The sequence below is a fragment of the Panthera tigris genome, chromosome E3 (assembly GCF_018350195.1).
Source record: "Panthera tigris isolate Pti1 chromosome E3, P.tigris_Pti1_mat1.1, whole genome shotgun sequence".
NCBI lineage: Eukaryota > Metazoa > Chordata > Mammalia > Carnivora > Felidae > Panthera > Panthera tigris.
In genome coordinates, this window is record NC_056675.1 from 4,501,402 (window position 1) to 4,518,125 (window position 16,724).

At 44.6% G+C, this 16,724-nt stretch overlaps 2 protein-coding genes across 11 annotated transcripts in view; one reads left to right on the forward strand and one right to left on the reverse strand.

Annotated features, from left to right (window-relative positions):
• Window positions 1–4,320, reverse strand: part of RNF216 (ring finger protein 216) — a 145,192-nt gene extending 140,872 nt beyond the window's left edge. For 2 of the 5 annotated variants that reach the window (XM_042972505.1, XM_042972504.1), the window contains exon 1: window positions 4,202–4,318. The gene's annotated coding sequence lies outside the window, so the exon portion shown is untranslated. Of the gene's footprint in view, window positions 1–4,201 lie in introns of all 5 variants that reach the window. The other 3 variants (XM_042972503.1, XM_042972506.1, XM_042972507.1) reach the window with 3 other exon arrangements.
• LOC102953401 (zinc finger protein 658-like) overlaps window positions 3,427–16,724 on the forward strand; it is a 69,319-nt gene continuing 56,021 nt past the window's right edge. Inside the window, exons 1-2 of one of the 6 annotated variants that reach the window (XM_042972520.1) lie at window positions 3,427–3,576; window positions 4,969–5,082. The gene's annotated coding sequence lies outside the window, so the exon portion shown is untranslated. The other 5 variants (XM_042972517.1, XM_042972516.1, XM_042972515.1 and 2 more) reach the window with 5 other exon arrangements.

Sequence of the window (16,724 nt, forward strand, 5' to 3'; positions counted from 1 at the left end):
GCTTCTCATCTTTTTTTTTTTAAAAATTTTTTTTTTCAACGTTTTTTATTTATTTTTGGGACAGAGAGAGACAGAGCATGAACGGGGGAGGGGCAGAGAGAGAGGGAGACACAGAATCGGAAACAGGCTCCAGGCTCCGAGCCATCAGCCCAGAGCCTGACGCGGGGCTCGAACTCACGGACCGCGAGATCGTGACCTGGCTGAAGTCGGACGCTTAACCGACTGCGCCACCCAGGCGCCCCTCTAGCTTCTCATCTTAACCATTATTTGGATATCTATTTATTGTAAGTCTGTACTAACAGTTAATCAGCATTAAATCAACAAAACAAAAAGTGAGTGAGGTTATTACTAAGTATTAAGTTTCACGCAGTTATACTTTTTTGCTTTCTTACACGTTCTGACTTTTCTACACGATAAAGAGTTCAGCAAATATTTATTATGTTCTTGCCACATGGTATAAAAAAGTTGTTATGCATCACAGGAAAACCCAACATGGATCTTGCCTCAAAAAACTTGGGGGAGTCCGGACAGTGAGAGAAACTACGCACACAATTAAGTACACTACAAATTAGCACAACAGAATGAAGTCTTTGTGCGATAAAGACACTATCCCAGTTGGGAGAGGGCAGATAGTTAGGGAAGCTTAGCCAAGATAGCTGTATTTAAGCTAAACTGAATGCTGTGCTAGTTCCAAACTTTGCTTTTAAGATAACTTTTTTTTTTAATGTTTATTTATTTTAAGAGAGAAAAAGGGAGAGCAAACGTGTGTGCTCGCAAGCAGGGGAGGGGCAGAGAGAGGAAGAGAGAATCCCAAGCAGGCTCCCCGCTGTCGGCACAGAGCCCAGTGCAGGGCTGGATCTCAGGAACCACAAGACCATGACCTGAGCCAAAATTCAGAGCTGGACGCTTAACCAACTGACCCCCCCCCCTACCCCCCACCCAGGTGCTCCTAAGAGAACAGCCACTTCCGCCTAGGGCTCCTGGAGCCCAGAAACACCATTAAGAATTCTGACTCCCCTGCTGGAGAGATCACACGGAAAGCCCTAACTTCACGTGGAGAGAGAAAATGTGGCTGAGCGCAGCCTCCCAGTAGTCCCTGACAAGGCATGGGAGTGAAAAAGCACTTTGGAAGTAGAACCTCCAACCCTACCACCTCTACTAGCAACATGTGGATCAGGAAAAAACAGCCCAGGTTAGCCCTTCCCAATCTCCTGACTCACAAAATTGCCAACAAATAAAACTGTATTAAGTGACTAGGTCTGGGGGTGGTTTGTTATGCATCTATGGATAACTGAAGCCCGGCTCAAATTTTATTTTCTAACCAATGGAAAGCAATGCACAAAGTTGTACTTTAGGAAAATCAACCTCACTGCAATATGAAGACTGTACAAATATCTGGTAGCAGGAAACCCAGAAAACAAGAGGCAGTGAAGTATGAACTAGAGATAACAGTAAGCAGGACGAGGGAAAAAATACGATACCAACCACAGTTAGATTCTAGAGGACTTCTGTATGTAAACAGCCATCGGGAAAGAGGAAGAAAGGAGTCAAAGTTGACCTAGATGTTGGGTGACTGGAGGATGGTGATACTATTAAAAACAAGGAAGGTAGTAAGTTCAGAATAAGAAAACACAATGTGCACAAATTTTAACATGTAGACAAAATGGCTCAGTCAGGTGAGCATCCGACATTTGATTTCAGCTCAGGTTATGATCCCAGCATCATGGGACCAAGACTTGTGTTGGGCTGCAAGTGAGCATGGAACCCTCTTGAAATTGTCCGTGTCCCTCTCCCCTGCTTACTTGCGCTCTCCCTTAAAACAAAACAAAACAAACCAAACCCTCTTGTTAGTCTTTCTACAATAGGAAACGTTTTGAACCAAAAATTAAACTCAACGATCTTCCGTGGGTGCACTAAACAGTTTAACATATTAACCTTAAAATTTTCCTCAAATGTCAACTGAAAATTGGTTCAGAAATTAGATTAAGCAAGCACATCCTCATCCACAAGAGGGAAAAAAAAATCAATGTTTTCAATGATTTTTTTACAGTTCAATCCTCCATGAACTCATGAATACAGTGCCCCTGCTACCCCACAATGCCTCCAGGTTCTACCCTCTGATGTATTTTCCTATACCACTAAGGGTTTTTTTGTTTTCGTTTTTTTTTTAAATCACAAAATCTCATCATGGTAGAACCAAAATCTCATGGCCTGTGAAATGGTGTCTCGCATGATCCTTGCTGACCTAGCTGACCTCACCTGACACCTCTCCCCCATTCACCATTCTGCAGGGACAATGGTTCAGGCCTTTGAACATGTCATGCTTCTTCCTCCTCTGGTTGACTGATGACTTTTCACTGCCTCCCGGACCAAATTAACTCCATTCATCCTTCAGTTTCTCATTTTAAACGACTTCCTCAGATAAACCTTTCCTGACCATCCCCAATGACAACATATCTCACCCCTTCAAAGTGGCTGCCACAATAACCTACACTTACTTGGGAAGCTATGTTACATCGCTATCTCCTCTGCTAACGTCAGTTCCAAGATCGTAGGACCCTGCAGCTTATTCATTCCATAGCTACAGGACATAGCACGCCGCCTGGCACAAAGCAAATACTCCAGAAGACCTTTCTGAAAAAACATCATTTACAGACATAGCAGAACAATTAGAAATACGAACTATGGAACCAAACTGAGTTCGAGTCCCAGCTCTGACCCAGTTCTGTGACTCAAGAAGTTATTTTTCAGCACCTCATTTTCTTCCTTTTTAAACTAAGGACAATAACAGAACCCCCATCATTGAAGATTAAGAGAGTTTTAAAGAAAATGCTTAAAACGGTGTCTAGCACATGGTTAGCGTCATGTTTTGTCTCACTGACAATGAAGATAAAATAACACTGCCAGGCAGGAGAATTAGTCCTGAGGTCTGCAAATATCTCAACACAGTCTAGAATATAGTGAACGCTCGTTCAATAGTAGCTATCGGAGTTGGCAAACACAGGCTCACTCAACTACCTTATTTCATAAACTTGCAGTCTCCTTGACTCTCATCTCAACTTCCTTTATCAGATTCCTCCAGAGGGGCTGGAAGGCTTTTTTCGCGTGCTGCCGCTAGGCTCTATTTAAGAGTTAAGGTGATCCAAAAATCTGGTCCCAGGCTCCCTAGCTGTTTCCTCCAGTTCACGCCACCCCCTGCCCCCAGCCCCAATAAATTACCTATAATAATAATAAACGGAACAAAGCAAGGTTGTTTCTTTGCGGTCTTCAGGCAAGCGTGCAAGACTGAGGTCGGTCCTAAAATCTTCCCTGTCCTCTCCCAGCTCCCAGCAGGGTACAAAAATCTTCTCTTTGCATTAGCAGAGTGCCTAGGACAAGCTGTACCCAGGAACTCATCACATGGTATTGGGAGTTATTTACAAGGCCCCCTGGCTGGTTTATATCGGACCCTGCCGGCGCTCAGGGAGCCCTCGCACGAGACTGGAGCGGCCCGAAGTTTTGAGACGAGCGTGCCACACAGCATTCGGCCACATCCCACGCGGGAACAGCGGTCTCGTTCACTGCGCGGCGCTCCAGGTACATTGGACGGGCTCGCGTTCCCCGCGCTGCAGAGGGTTTTGACGCACTTGGATGTCCCCGCAAGGGCTGGGGGGCGGGGGGGAGTCGCCGGCTTTCTCGAGAAGAGAGCCCTCCTGAACCGAGTCGGGAGGGTTTGGGACCGAGGCCCGGCGCCCCTAGGCCGGGGGCGCCGGAGTTCAAAGTCATAGGGCATCGCCGCCCGCGCGCTCCAGGCCGCGCTCGGCTCCACGGACGCCGCCTCCCGCGAGGTGCCGCCGGGGAAACTCGGTCTTTCGGCGCTTTCGCCTTCGCGCAGCAGGCCCGGGGCCGGCCCGCGAAACTTCCCGAAGTGGCGGGAGCGGGGGAGGGTCCGCCGGCCGCCTGCGCCTTTGTGGCTCCCGCCTCGCCGCCGGCCCCACTGCTCGCGTCCCTCGGCGGCGCCCCGCGCGGCCCCGGGCCCGCTCGCGTTGGGGCGGCCGCCGGGCCAGGCCCGCGCCCCCGACTCCTCGGCCCCGCCGCCCCTCACGGCCGAGGCCCCCGCCCCCGCCCCCACCCCGGGGCTTAATGGAGGCGCCGGGCGGAGACGCCGCTCGCCTCACACGGCCTGCCGAGGAGCTGGACGCGCCCCGCGGCCGACACTTACTCGCCACTCAGCTCGCCGGCTCGCCAAGCGGGCTCGGCGGCCTCTGTCGCCGCGGCTTTTAGTCACCGGGAGCGGCCGCCGACAGCTTCGTCGCCGCCGCCTCCGAGGCTGCCGCTGCACTCCTTCCGGCCCCGCCGCGGCTTCACCCCGCGCCTGCGCACAGCGCCCCCTCCCGACTAATGACAGGAAGAACCATAGAGGCACGCCGGGTGCTGGGGAGGAGGGACCTGGGGAGTAAGACCATAGAGAGGGACGCCTTTCCGCTCACCACCCAGGGAGTCTTGACTCCCCCACGGGGTGGGAGGATGAAGGAAACCGAGGTACCCTTCCCGCCACCCTAGGAAGTGTCGCCATCTCCCTAGAGATGAATAGGTCGGGGGTGGGGGTGGAGGTGGGCAGAAACAGGTGCCCGTGAAAATCCGCTGGATATGCATTCGTTTGCACCCCTTGCCTTTGGCAAGTCATTCATTCAATACGTATTTTCCGGAGAGGTTCCTGTCAGCCAGGCACTGTTCTAGGAATTGGGGATACAACGGTATGGAGGGTCCCTGTTCTCCTGAAGCTTATGTTTTAGCGGGCGGGGATATAGCTAGGGAACTCGCTAACTAGTAAACTAATGAACTAAAACACTGGTTCGGGCAGAAAGTGTTCAGGGAAAGAAAAAAAAAAAACACGCATAGGAAAAATAAAGCAGCAAAAGGGATAGAGCGTGATGTGATGAGGATACCGGTGTGGTCGGGGAGTCTTCTGAAGAGGGGACATTTCAGCAGAATACGGAATGACGTAAGGAGGTGAGAGCGATGGTGACCACCTGGAGGAAACACACTTCAAGCACAAGGGAGATGCCTGGCGTGTTAGAAAAACAGCGAGCCTGCAGTGCGGTGAGTGAGACGAGTGTGGTAGGGAATGGGGGTTGGCCAGGCGGTAGGGGGCCAAATCATAGGTCTTTTTTTTTTTAATCTGTATTTATTTATTTTGGGGGGGGGGGGAGGGACAAAGAGAGGAGAGAGAGAATCCCAAGCAGGCTGCACACTGTCAACACAGAACCCCACATGGAGCTCCATCCCACCAACTGTGAGATCATGAGCCCAAATCAAGAGCTGGATGCTTAACCGAATGAGCTCCTCAGGTGCCCTCATAGAAAGTCTTGATAAGAAATTTGATTTAAAAAAAATTTTTTTTAAATCTATTTCGAGAGAGACAGCGTGAGCAGGGGAGGGGTAAAGAGAGAACAAGAATCGCAAGCAGGCTCCTGCCTGCCAGCACGTAGCCTGATGCGGGGCTGGAACTCAGGAACTGTAAGATCATGATCTGAGCTGAAACCAAGAGTTGGACGCTTAACCGACTGAGCCACCCAGGCGCCCCAGAATCTGGATTTTCTTCCAACTGTGATGGGAAGCCACTAGAGAATTGGGAATAGACGGGTGGGCTGATTTTTCCGAGAACGTTTTGCAAAGATGACCCTGGTGGCTATTTGAACAACAGACTCTAGAGAGCTCAGAGTAGAAGCAGGAATGTGTTAGGAAACGATCGCGGGAGTCAAAATAATTATTATGTGATGGTGACTTTAACTAGGATGGTCAGGAAGGAGGTGGTGAGAAATAATCACATTAGGGATTGATTTTTTTTTTTTTTTTTTTTTTTTTTTTAGGTAGAACAGAGACATTTGCAGGTAGATTGGATGTGAGGTGAGAGAGAAAGGAATCAATGGTAACCACAAGGTTTTTGGCGTGTGCAACTGAGTAAATGGTGGTTCCATTCACAACTAGGGGGGGAAATTTGGAGGGACAGGTTTTGGTCGGCCTAGGAAGAGGTGAACGTGTTTTGGACGTATTAAATTGCCAGCTAGACCTTCAAATTGAGATGTCAATAGGCAGTTGGATATATGAGTCTGAAGCTTCAGAAAGACAGGATAACTCAGGCTAGGGATTTACAATGGGGGGTCACTGAGATATGGATAATGTATAAAGCCATGGGACTGGCTATACTCATACCTAGGGAATGAGTAGACAGAGGAGAGAGGACGGAGCTCAGGGTCACTTCAACGTGTGCCATGTAGAGGAGGGTGCTGAGGAGGAAAGCCCAGTGAAGGAGAAGGAAAACCAGGAGCGTGTGATATCTCAGAGGCCATAGAGACAAAGTGTTCCAAGAAGGAGGAAAATTATCGGTGTTGACAGATGCTGCTCAGAGATGCAATACAATGGAGCTGAATCTCAGGGAAACCAGAAGGAGGGACATTGGCTGAGAGTGAGGCCGGGGACAAGATCTTGCAGTTTTGTAAAGGAGAGAGACAGGATGAGCTGAATGCTGTGGCCTTGCTGGCTCTGGAGTTCTGTGGTCAGAGATTTAAAGTGAAGCCAGGCAGCAAGGATATGGGGCTTTCTCCAGCCACCCACTTAGATGCAGGGGAAGAAAAGAGCTGGAGACAGTGGGTCAATGAGAGGTATGCTTGACTTTGAGATTTTGGAGATGATGCAGTTGTTGGTAACGATGAGCCCAGGGATCGCTGAAGCCCCACGACGAGGGTGCCTGAGGTAGAGAGGAGGCGTAGATCATCGAAGGGCAGGGATTAAGAAACGAAGGGCTGGGTGTAGATAGATTATATAAGAGGATATTAAATCATCAAGAAAGATGTCAGAAACGGAGGTGGGCGTGGAATAAGACAGTTCCTAAAATCTTCAATGAATGAGGAGGACTGACCAGCAGCCCAGCAGATAGTTGCCCAGGAAAGAGGGTGGTATGGTCCCAGGGCACGTGCTTTGACGATTCAGTTAATCGACGTTGTTGTTTTTGATTTGCTGGCCCTGCTCCATCTTCTCAAGATGTCACAGAGGAGCCCACACCTGCCCTGTCACCGAACCACAAAACAGCAGAGCAGAAAAGGGAACAGCCTTTAACAAACCTCAGACTTTTGAGCAGTATGGGAATATCACAATTTTTGCCTAAGTGACCTATTGCCTGTAAGTAATAGTTTGTTCTTTAGACGGATTCATTTTTCATCAAAATATACTTTTTAAATTTTTTTATGTTTATTTATTTTTGAGCGGCACGCGTGCACGCGCGCACATGCGCGCATACACACACACACACACACACACACACACACACACACACACACACACAGTGTGGATGGGGGAGGGGCAGACAGAGAGGGAGACACAGAATCCGAAGCAGGCTCCGGGCTGTCAGCACAGAGCCTGATGCGTGGCTCAAACCCACAAACTGTGAGACATGACCTGAGCCAAAGTCAGACGCTCAACCAACTGAGCCACTCAGGTGCCCCAAAATATATTTATTTTAAAAGGGAAGCCTCATTTCCCTCTATAAATAGAAAACAAGTCTCACTCTCCATAAAGCAGAAAGTGACCATAAAAATAGGTTCCAGGAAATAAAAAAATGTTACTGACTTCTTTTTTTTCTTTTTTTTTTTAAGTTTTTAATTTAATGTTTATTTATTTTTGGAGGGGAGAGAGAGAGAGAGAGAGAGAGAGAGACAGAGCGTGAGCAGGGGAGGAGGCACAGAATCCAAAGTTGGCTCCAGGCTCCGAGCTGTCAGCACAGAGCCCGACGTGGGGCTCGAACCGGGAGATCATGATCTGAGCCAAAGTCAGACCCTCAACCGACTGAGCCACCCAGGCACCCCTGTTACTGACTTCTTAAAAAGTTATAATTAGAGGAAACCAACCAATAAACCAGCCAACCAATAAACTAATAAACCAACCAATAAAATACAAATAAAAATGAAAATCAAGGTGTGAAACATAGAACTGAAAGTAAGCTTCCTTAAGAGAAGGATGGCAACCTGATACTTACATAACACCGTATGTTAACTAATTGGAATTAAAATAAAACTAAAAAAAAAGAAATTAGGGGGGCCTGCATGGCTCAGTTGGTACAGCGTGTGACTCTTGATCTTGGGGTTGTGAGTTCGAGCCCCACGTTGGGTAGTACTTAAAAAAATAAAATAAAATAAATTTTAATTTAATTTAAAAAAAGAGAAGGATGGAATAGTTTGTGAGCAGTCAGCAGTATTAAGGGATTTTTGCTCCATATTTTTATTATAAGGAAAAATGTTCTATGTCAATAAGAGGAGTCACTTTTTTTTCCTTTTTTTGCTTTTAACGTTAACCAGCACCCAAAATCAGAAAGGGCAGAAGAGATCTGCCTGCAGACAAAACTATTGCCCATAAGCGTTGCTTTGCTACTTTCCTGGGAAGACTTTTCCCATCTATGGAAACTCATCCCATGTGTATTGGCTATACTTCCGTGCAGTTATGGTGGAAGGTGTGCAACATAAGAGCACTCTGAGCCTTCCAGAAAGCTGGGGTATAATTCATACACCTCTGTGAGTCATTGCAGCCCTGCCTCCTGTATTTCATTTTCTGGTTACAATTAGTTTAATGTGCCTGCCACCTGTAAAATCATTTATAATCGTAGAGGACTGCCATTTCCACACTCTGTATATCATCGTCACTCCCAAGAGCTGTGAGTATTGCCATCGGTTTTATCTCGATGAAGCCGTGCTAGTCTGGCCATGGAGGAAATTATTCCTGAACTCGATCTGCTTTCAGAAGCAGTAATTTCCTGCTATTCTAGCGCATTGCTTTTTTTTTTAAATCAGTGTTATTGCAGAATGATTTATATGCAATACGACGCGCCCACTGTAAGTGTACATTTCTGAGTTTTGACAGATTCATGCGCCCACGCATATAACCTCTGCTGCAATCAAGATAGAGATCATTCCCATCACCCCCAAATATTCTCTGGTGCTCCTTCCTCAACCTGTAGTGGTTGATCTGCTCCCTCCAGCCCTGGATGCTAGGCAACCACTTATCTGCTTTCTGTCACTTTAGATTAGAATTGCTTTTTCTGTAGTTTCAGATAAAGGAGATCATAAAGCATGCACTCTTGTGTCTGGTTTCTTCTGCTCAACATATGTTTATTCTCTCAATTTTTATTGTGGTAAAATGCACACAACAAAATCTCAAATCTTAACCATCTTTAAGTGTATGCCTCAGTTGTATCAAATGTATTCATAATGGATGTTGTGCAAACATCATCACCATCCATCTCCATAACTGTTTTCATTTTGCAAAACTGAAATTCTATACCCATGGGCCAATAGCTCCCCATTCCCCGCTCCCCCCCCAGCCCCTGACAACCACCTTTCTACTTTCTGTCCCTATGATTATCACTGCTCTAAGTACTACGTGTAAGTGGAATCATACAGGATTTGTCTGTGACTGGTTTTATGTCACTCAGCGGAACATTCTCGAGGTTCATCCATGTTGTAGCATGTGTCAGAATTTCCTTCCTTTTTAAGGCTGAGTAATATTCCATTGTGTGCCTTACCACATTTTGCTTATCCATTCATCTGTCAATGGACATTTGGGTTGCTTTCATGTTTTAACCCTTGTGAATAATGCTGCTATGGACATGAGTATACAGCGATCTCTTTAAATTCTTCTGGATATATACCCGGAGTGGAATCACTGGCTCATATGGTAATTCTGGTTTTTTAACTTTTTTTTTTTAAGAGAGAGAGAAAGAGCACAAATGGGGGAGAAGGGCAGAGGGAGAGAGAATCCCAAGCAGGCTGCATATCTGGCATGGAGCCTGACACAGGGCTCGATCTGACAATCCCGGGATCACGACCCAAGCTGAAATCAGGAGCCGGACACTCAACCGACTGAGCTACCCAGGCACCCCTGGTAATTCTATTTTTAATTTTCCAGTAAACATCATATTGTTTTCCACTATTTGACATTTCCACCGACTATGTACGACGGTTCCAATTTCTCGACATCTTTACCGATCTTTACTATTTTCTGTTTTTTGATAATAGCTATCCTAATGAGTATGAAGTAATATTATAGTCCTGATTTACATTTCCCTGATGATTAGTGATCTTTAGCATTTTTTCACGTGCTTATTCACAGTTTTATATTTTCTTTGGAGAAATGTCTATTCAATATTTTGGCCATTTTTATGTGGATTTGTTTCATTGCTGTTGAGTTTCAGAAACTGTCTGTATATTGTGAATATTGATCCTTTATCAGATATATGATTCCCAAATATATTCCCCCATTCTGTGGGTTGCCTTTAAAAAAAATTTTTTTAATGTTTATTTATTTTTCAGAGACACAGAGACAGAATGCAAGTGGGTTAGGGGCAGAGAGAGAGGGAGACACAGAATCAGAAGCAGGCTCCAGGCTCTGAGCTGTCAGCACAGCTTGAACTCACTAGCTGTGAGATCATGACCTGAGGTGAAGCCGGACACTCAACCGACTGAGCCACCCAGGTGCCCCATGTGGGTTGCCTTTTTTCACCTTGTTGATATTGTCTTTGATGCACAAAATTTTTAAATATTCACGAAGTCCTATTGGTCTGTTTTTTTTAATTTTTTTTTTTTAACGTTTATTTATTTGTGAGACAGAGAGAGACAGAGCATGAACAGGGTAGGGTCAGAGAGAGAGGGAGACACAGAATCTGAAACAGGCTCCAGGCTCTGAGCTGTCAGCACAGAGCCCGACGCGGGGCTCGAACTCACAGACCGTGAGATCATGACCTGAGCCGAAGTCGGACGCTTAACCGACTGAGCCACCCAGGCACCCCCTGTTGGTCTGTTTTTAAATAGACACCTATACCTTTGGTGTCACGGCCAAGAGATCTCAAGATTTGGCAATCTATAATTGCCAGATCCAATGTCACGAAGCTTTTGCTTATTTTTTTAATTAACTAATTAATTACTTACTTTATTTATTTTTAAGTAGGCTCCACACCCAACGCGGGGCTTGAAATCACGACCTTGTGATTAAGAGTCAGATGCTCTACCAACTGAGCCAGCCAGATGGCCCTAATTTTATAGTTTTAGATTTTCCTTTTAGGTTGATCCATTTTTATATCACTTTTTTTTATATGGAATTCTGTAATTCTTTATTTTTTTTTCTTTATGCCAGGACCACACTGTTTTGAGTACTGTAGCTTTGGAGTGAGTTTTGAAATCGGGAAGTGTGACTCCTCCAGCTTTGTTTTCCTTTCTCAAGATTGCTTTGGCTATTTAAGGTCCCTTGAGATTCCATATGTATTTTAGGATGGGTTTTTCTGTTTCTATTAAAAAAAGTGTCCCTGGGATTTTGATAGAGATTGCCCTGAATCTGTAAGTTTCTTTGGGTGGTATTGACATCTTCACAATATTAATACTTCCAACCCATGGACATGGGAGGTGTTTTCATTTGGTTACATCTTCTTTCAGCGATGTTTTGTAGTTTTCATTGTACAAGGCTAGGTCAGCATATGTTTTGGGGGTTCCTCCACTTTGCGTGTGCCAATGGTTTATTCGTTTTGCCGCTGAGTAGAATTCCATTACACAGCTATGGCACAGTTTGTTCCTTTACTCACCAGATGATGGGCATTGAGTTGTGTCCAGTTTTGGGGCTATTTTGAATAAAGCTGCTAGGAACATTAATGTACATGTTTGGGGGTGGATATCTGTTCTCATTTTCTGGGTGTGGAATTGCTGAGTCATGTATTAAGTGTCAAACTGTTTTCCAAAGTGGTTGTACCATTTTACTTTTCCCCTGGCAAGGAATGAGAGTTCCAGGTGTTCCTCTTGGTCACCCACAGTCTTTAATTCCAGCCATTGTAATGGACGTATAGTGGTGTATTGGTGTGGATTTAATATGCATTTCCCTGATGGCTAATTGTGTTGTGCATCTTTGCTTGTGCCTTTTTACATCTTCTTTTGTGAAGTTTTGGGTTTCTTGTTTGTTTGTATTGGCCCATTATTTTTTTTTTTCAAAGATTTTATTTTTGGGGGTGCCTGGGTGGCTTAGTTAAGCGGCCGACTTCAGCTCAGGTCATGATCTCGCAGTCCATGGGTTCCAGCCCCGTGTCAGGCCCTGTGCTGACAGCTCAGAGTCTGAGCCTGCTTCAGATTCTGTGTTTCCCTCTCTCTTTCTCTCTCTCTGCCCCATCCCCACTCATAATCTGTCTCTCTCCCTGTCTCAAAAAAATAAACATTACAAAAAAATTTTTTAAAGATTTTTAAAAGTAATCTCTGTACCTAACACGGGTCTTGGACCCACAACCCTGAGATCAAGAGTCACATGCTCTAGTGACTGAGGTGCCCCTCGGCCCATTATTTAAATTGAGTTGTTTGTCTTCTTATAATTGAGTTGTAAGAGTTCTTTTTCTATTTTGGATATGAGTCCCTAAGTAGTGTGTATATTTTCTTTCACTCTCTTGCCTTTTCATTTTCTTTATATTTTGACAACATAGTTAACAAGTTTGATCTAATGAACATATATAGAATATTACACGCATCAGGGGAATACATGTTACCTTCAGATATGTATTTATGAAAATGATTATGTACTATATCATAAAGCAAGCACCAAAAAATCTGATAAACAGTATTTATAAGAAACATTAATGGTAAAATAAATGGAATGTACCATGTTCAAGAAAAGGATTACCCAATAGTCTAAAGATAATTTTCCCCAAAATTTACCTTTAGATATGATGTAATCCCAAACTAAATTTTGGAGGCATTTGTTAAACGAATTACAAAATTTATACAATAATGCAGAGCGAAAAAAACAAAAACAAAACCAAAACCCAGTCAAGATACTTCTGATGAAGAATAAGGTAAGAGGACTTACTCCACTGGATTTCAAGACATTTTATAAACACATAGTAAGTAAGACAGTGTGGCAATAATAGAGGAATAGACTGGTGGAATAGCTCAGAGAGCCCAGAAACAAATCCACACATACGTGGAAACCTGACATATGACAGCTGGTATCACAGGGAAAAAAAGGATGCCCTCATCAATATGTGATTTTGGTGCACATGGGTGGCTCAGGCTCAGTTGGTTAAGCGTCCGACTCTTGGTTTCAACTCAGGTCATATCTCATGGTTCATGAGTTTGAGCCCTGTGTCCGGCTCTGTGCTGATGGCGTGGAAACTGCTTGGGATTCTCTCTCCCTCCATCTCTCTGTAACCGCCCCCATGGGTGCACACACACACACACACACACACACACACACAGTCTCAAATAAATAAACATTAAAAAATAAAATTAATTCTTTAAAATATGTAGATTCTTGAGACAACTGATTATCCGTATGGAAAAAAAACAAAGAAAATAGATCCCTCCCTCACACACACACAAAAATCAACCGCAGATGGAAAAAGGGCCTAAGCAAGAAAGGCAAAACTTTGAGAAAAAAAATATATAGGAAAAGAAACAATTCTTCAGGCATCCAGATGAAAAAAGGAAAGCTCCTGGTAGCCAAATTGCACAACCACAAATGCCACCTCTGGTCCACATGACCTGACTTCCCTTCTTCCTGCTGAGGCGTTGAGCCCGATAGGTGACCCTAGTTGCTTTCTGCATTCCCCAGTTCTGCGAGTTATTGCTCAGCTTGACTTTCTTGCACAGGCTCCCAGGGACCTCTGTAGCTGCAGAGTGTGACAGGATTCTCAACGGAGCCTAGAGGGTAGCAGGAGGAGAGGCTGGCAGGAGTGGGGTGGGACTGCCTTTGCATTTTCTTAAGAGTGTCTTCTGGGGGCACCTGGGTGGTTCAGTCGGTTAAGCTTCAGCTCAGGTCATGATTTCACGGTTCGTGAGTTCGAGCCCCACATCAGGCTCTGTGCTGACAGATCAGCTTCAGATTCTGTGTCTCCCTCTCTCTGTGCCCTTCCCCTGTTTATGCTCTGTTTCTGTCTCCCTCTCTCAAAAATAAATATTTTTAAAAAATTTTTAAAAAGTGTGTTCTGAAGGGCAAATTTTAGTTTTGATATATATATTTAAAATTTTTTAAAAAGTTTATGTATTTTTGAGAGAGAGAGTGCAGGGGAAGGGCAGAGAGGGGGAGAGAAAGAATCCTAGGCAGGCTCTGCACCATCAGCATGGAGCCCGATGTGGGGCTCGAACCCATGAACCATGAGACCATGACCTGAACTTAAGAGTTGGACACTCAACCAACTAAGTCACTCTGGTGCCCCAGTTTTGATACATATATTTTTAAAATTTCCATTCAATTTAAACATTTTCTTATTTCCCTTGTGATTTCTTTGTTGACCCATGGGTTATTTAGAATTGTGTTTAGGGGTGCCTGGGAGGCTCAGTCGGTTAAATGTCTGACTTTGGCTCAGGGCGTGATCTCTCGGTTTGTGAGTTCGAGCCCTATATTGGGCTCTGCGCCGACAGTGCTGAGCCTGTTTGAGATTCTCTCCCTCTCTCTCTGCCCCTTCCCCACTCTCTCTCTTTCAAAATAAATAAATACACTTAATTTTTTTTTTTATCTTTTAGTTGGGGGAGTTTTTAAGATATTTCTCTGGTTTCTAATTTAATTTCTTTATGGCTAGAAAACATACCGTGTAAGCTGTCCAACTTTAAAAAATTCATTGAGACTCGTTACAGTCATGATCTCGCGGTCTGTGAGTGCGAGCCCCGCATCGGGCCCCTCTGCTGACAGCTCAGAGCCCAGAGCCTGTTTCAGATTCTGTGTCTCCCTCTCTCTGACCCTCCCCCATTCATGCTCTGTCTCTCTCTGTCTCAAAAATAAATAAACGTTAAATATAATTCTTGATGTGATTGGGTCTAAATCTATGTAGATTATCTTGTATTTGTTTTCTATTTGACCCTCCTATTTTTTTTTTCCTGTCTTTTGGATTTCACTAAGTAATTTTGAGATTTCCGTTTTTCTCTCTACTATTGGCTTATTAGCTATACTTGCTCGTATTACTATTTTAATGATTTCACGAAGGTTTGTAACATGCATGCTGATCTTATCACAACCCATCTTTAAATAATGTTATTCCGGGGCGCCTGGGTGGCTCAGTCGGTTAGGCATCCGACTTCAGCTCAGGTCACGATCTCACGTTCCGTGAGTTCGAGCCCCGCGTCGGGCTCTGGGCTGATGGCTCGGAGCCTGGAGCCTGCTTCCGATTCTGTGTCTCCCTCTCTCTCTGCCCTTCCCCCGTTCATGCTCTGTCTCTCTCTGTCTCAAAAATAAACGTTAAAAAAAAAAAAAAAAAAGTAAATAATGTTATTCCACTTTATGTTTAATCTGAGTCACTTACAAGAATATACTTCCATCTCTGCCTTCATCTTTTGTGGTTTTACTTCCACGTATAATATGAACTCCACAACCCTGCCCTTCCCAACATTATGCCTTCCGATTTCTAGCTGCCTGAGTCTCTGAGTTCTGATCTCTATCTCTTCCGCTTGATAAGGCTCTGGGGTTCTGATGAGATTTCCCTTCCTCGCTCCTCTCTGATCCGGAATTGCTTCCAGGCATAAGCTGGGTGGTGTTAGGCTCACTCAGCTCATTTGTTATCTTACTCTTGGGCACCCAGTCCTGGGCCGCATGCCGCCAATGTCTGAAAACCGCTGTTTCATGATATGCCCAGTTTTCCAGTTGCTTGCTGTGAGCAGATGACTCACCAACTTAGGGAGTGGAAGTCTTAGCACCATTTTGTCCTTTTCCTGAGCAATAATGTTTTTGAAATCATGGATTTTATATTGTGTTTATATTGTTTGTATTCATATTAAAATAAATAACTGTTGGCGTGCCTTGGGTGGCTCAGTCAGTTAAACGTCCAGCTCTTGATTTCGGCTCAGGTCATGATCTCACTGTTGAGCCCTGCATTAGGCTCTGCACTGTCAGCACAGAGCCTACTTGGGATTCTTTCTCTCTCCTTCTCTCTCTGCCTGTCCTTCCTGCTCAAAGTAGGTAAATAAACTGAAAAAAAAAAAAAAACCAACAAAAAACTATTAACGTGAAAACACGTATCAATTAAAATGATTTTGCCCAGCAACAGTGGTATGTGTGTCTGCTTTGGAAAATCTTGAGGCAGTCTAATTTCAAAGTATTGTAAATAGGTGGAAAGCAGAGGGCCTGTGACATGCCTGAGGTCACATGGACTGTTAATTTCCAATTCTGATGTGAAACCCAGGCAGTTTACCAATTTCCAGATTCTTTCTATTGCAAACCCCACCCCATGCCCCATTGCTTTCTCTTCTCCTTTGTCTATCCCTTTTCACATCCATGTTTTAAAGGAAGCCTCTGAGGGAAGAATCAGATTCTAAAATGTGTGTTGAGTGCCTACACTTAGCCTATTCATCATTCAGTCATCGGATCAAATGCTGTTTTTCTCACAGAAACCTTCTCAGACAATTTGGGGGTAGATCAGCGTCCCGTTTGAAATAGTCCTTTATAGTCCATTTACAATTTTTAATTATGTTTGAATTAGTGATTAGTTATTATTGGAGGAATGCTCTCTCCTCCATTGTGGTACACTGTATGAGGACTGGTGTTTTCTTTCTTTCTTTCTTTCCTTTTTTCTTTCTTCTCTGCTCACTACTCTTCCTCTAATGCATAGTGGCTAGCACATAGAAGCCACTCAATAAATACGTGTTGAATAAATTTGTTAAAAACATCATCAATAGAGAAGCTGTAAGCCACTCAAAGTCTCAAAGAGATGCCTGAGTAAGATCTGATCAGGACTTGCT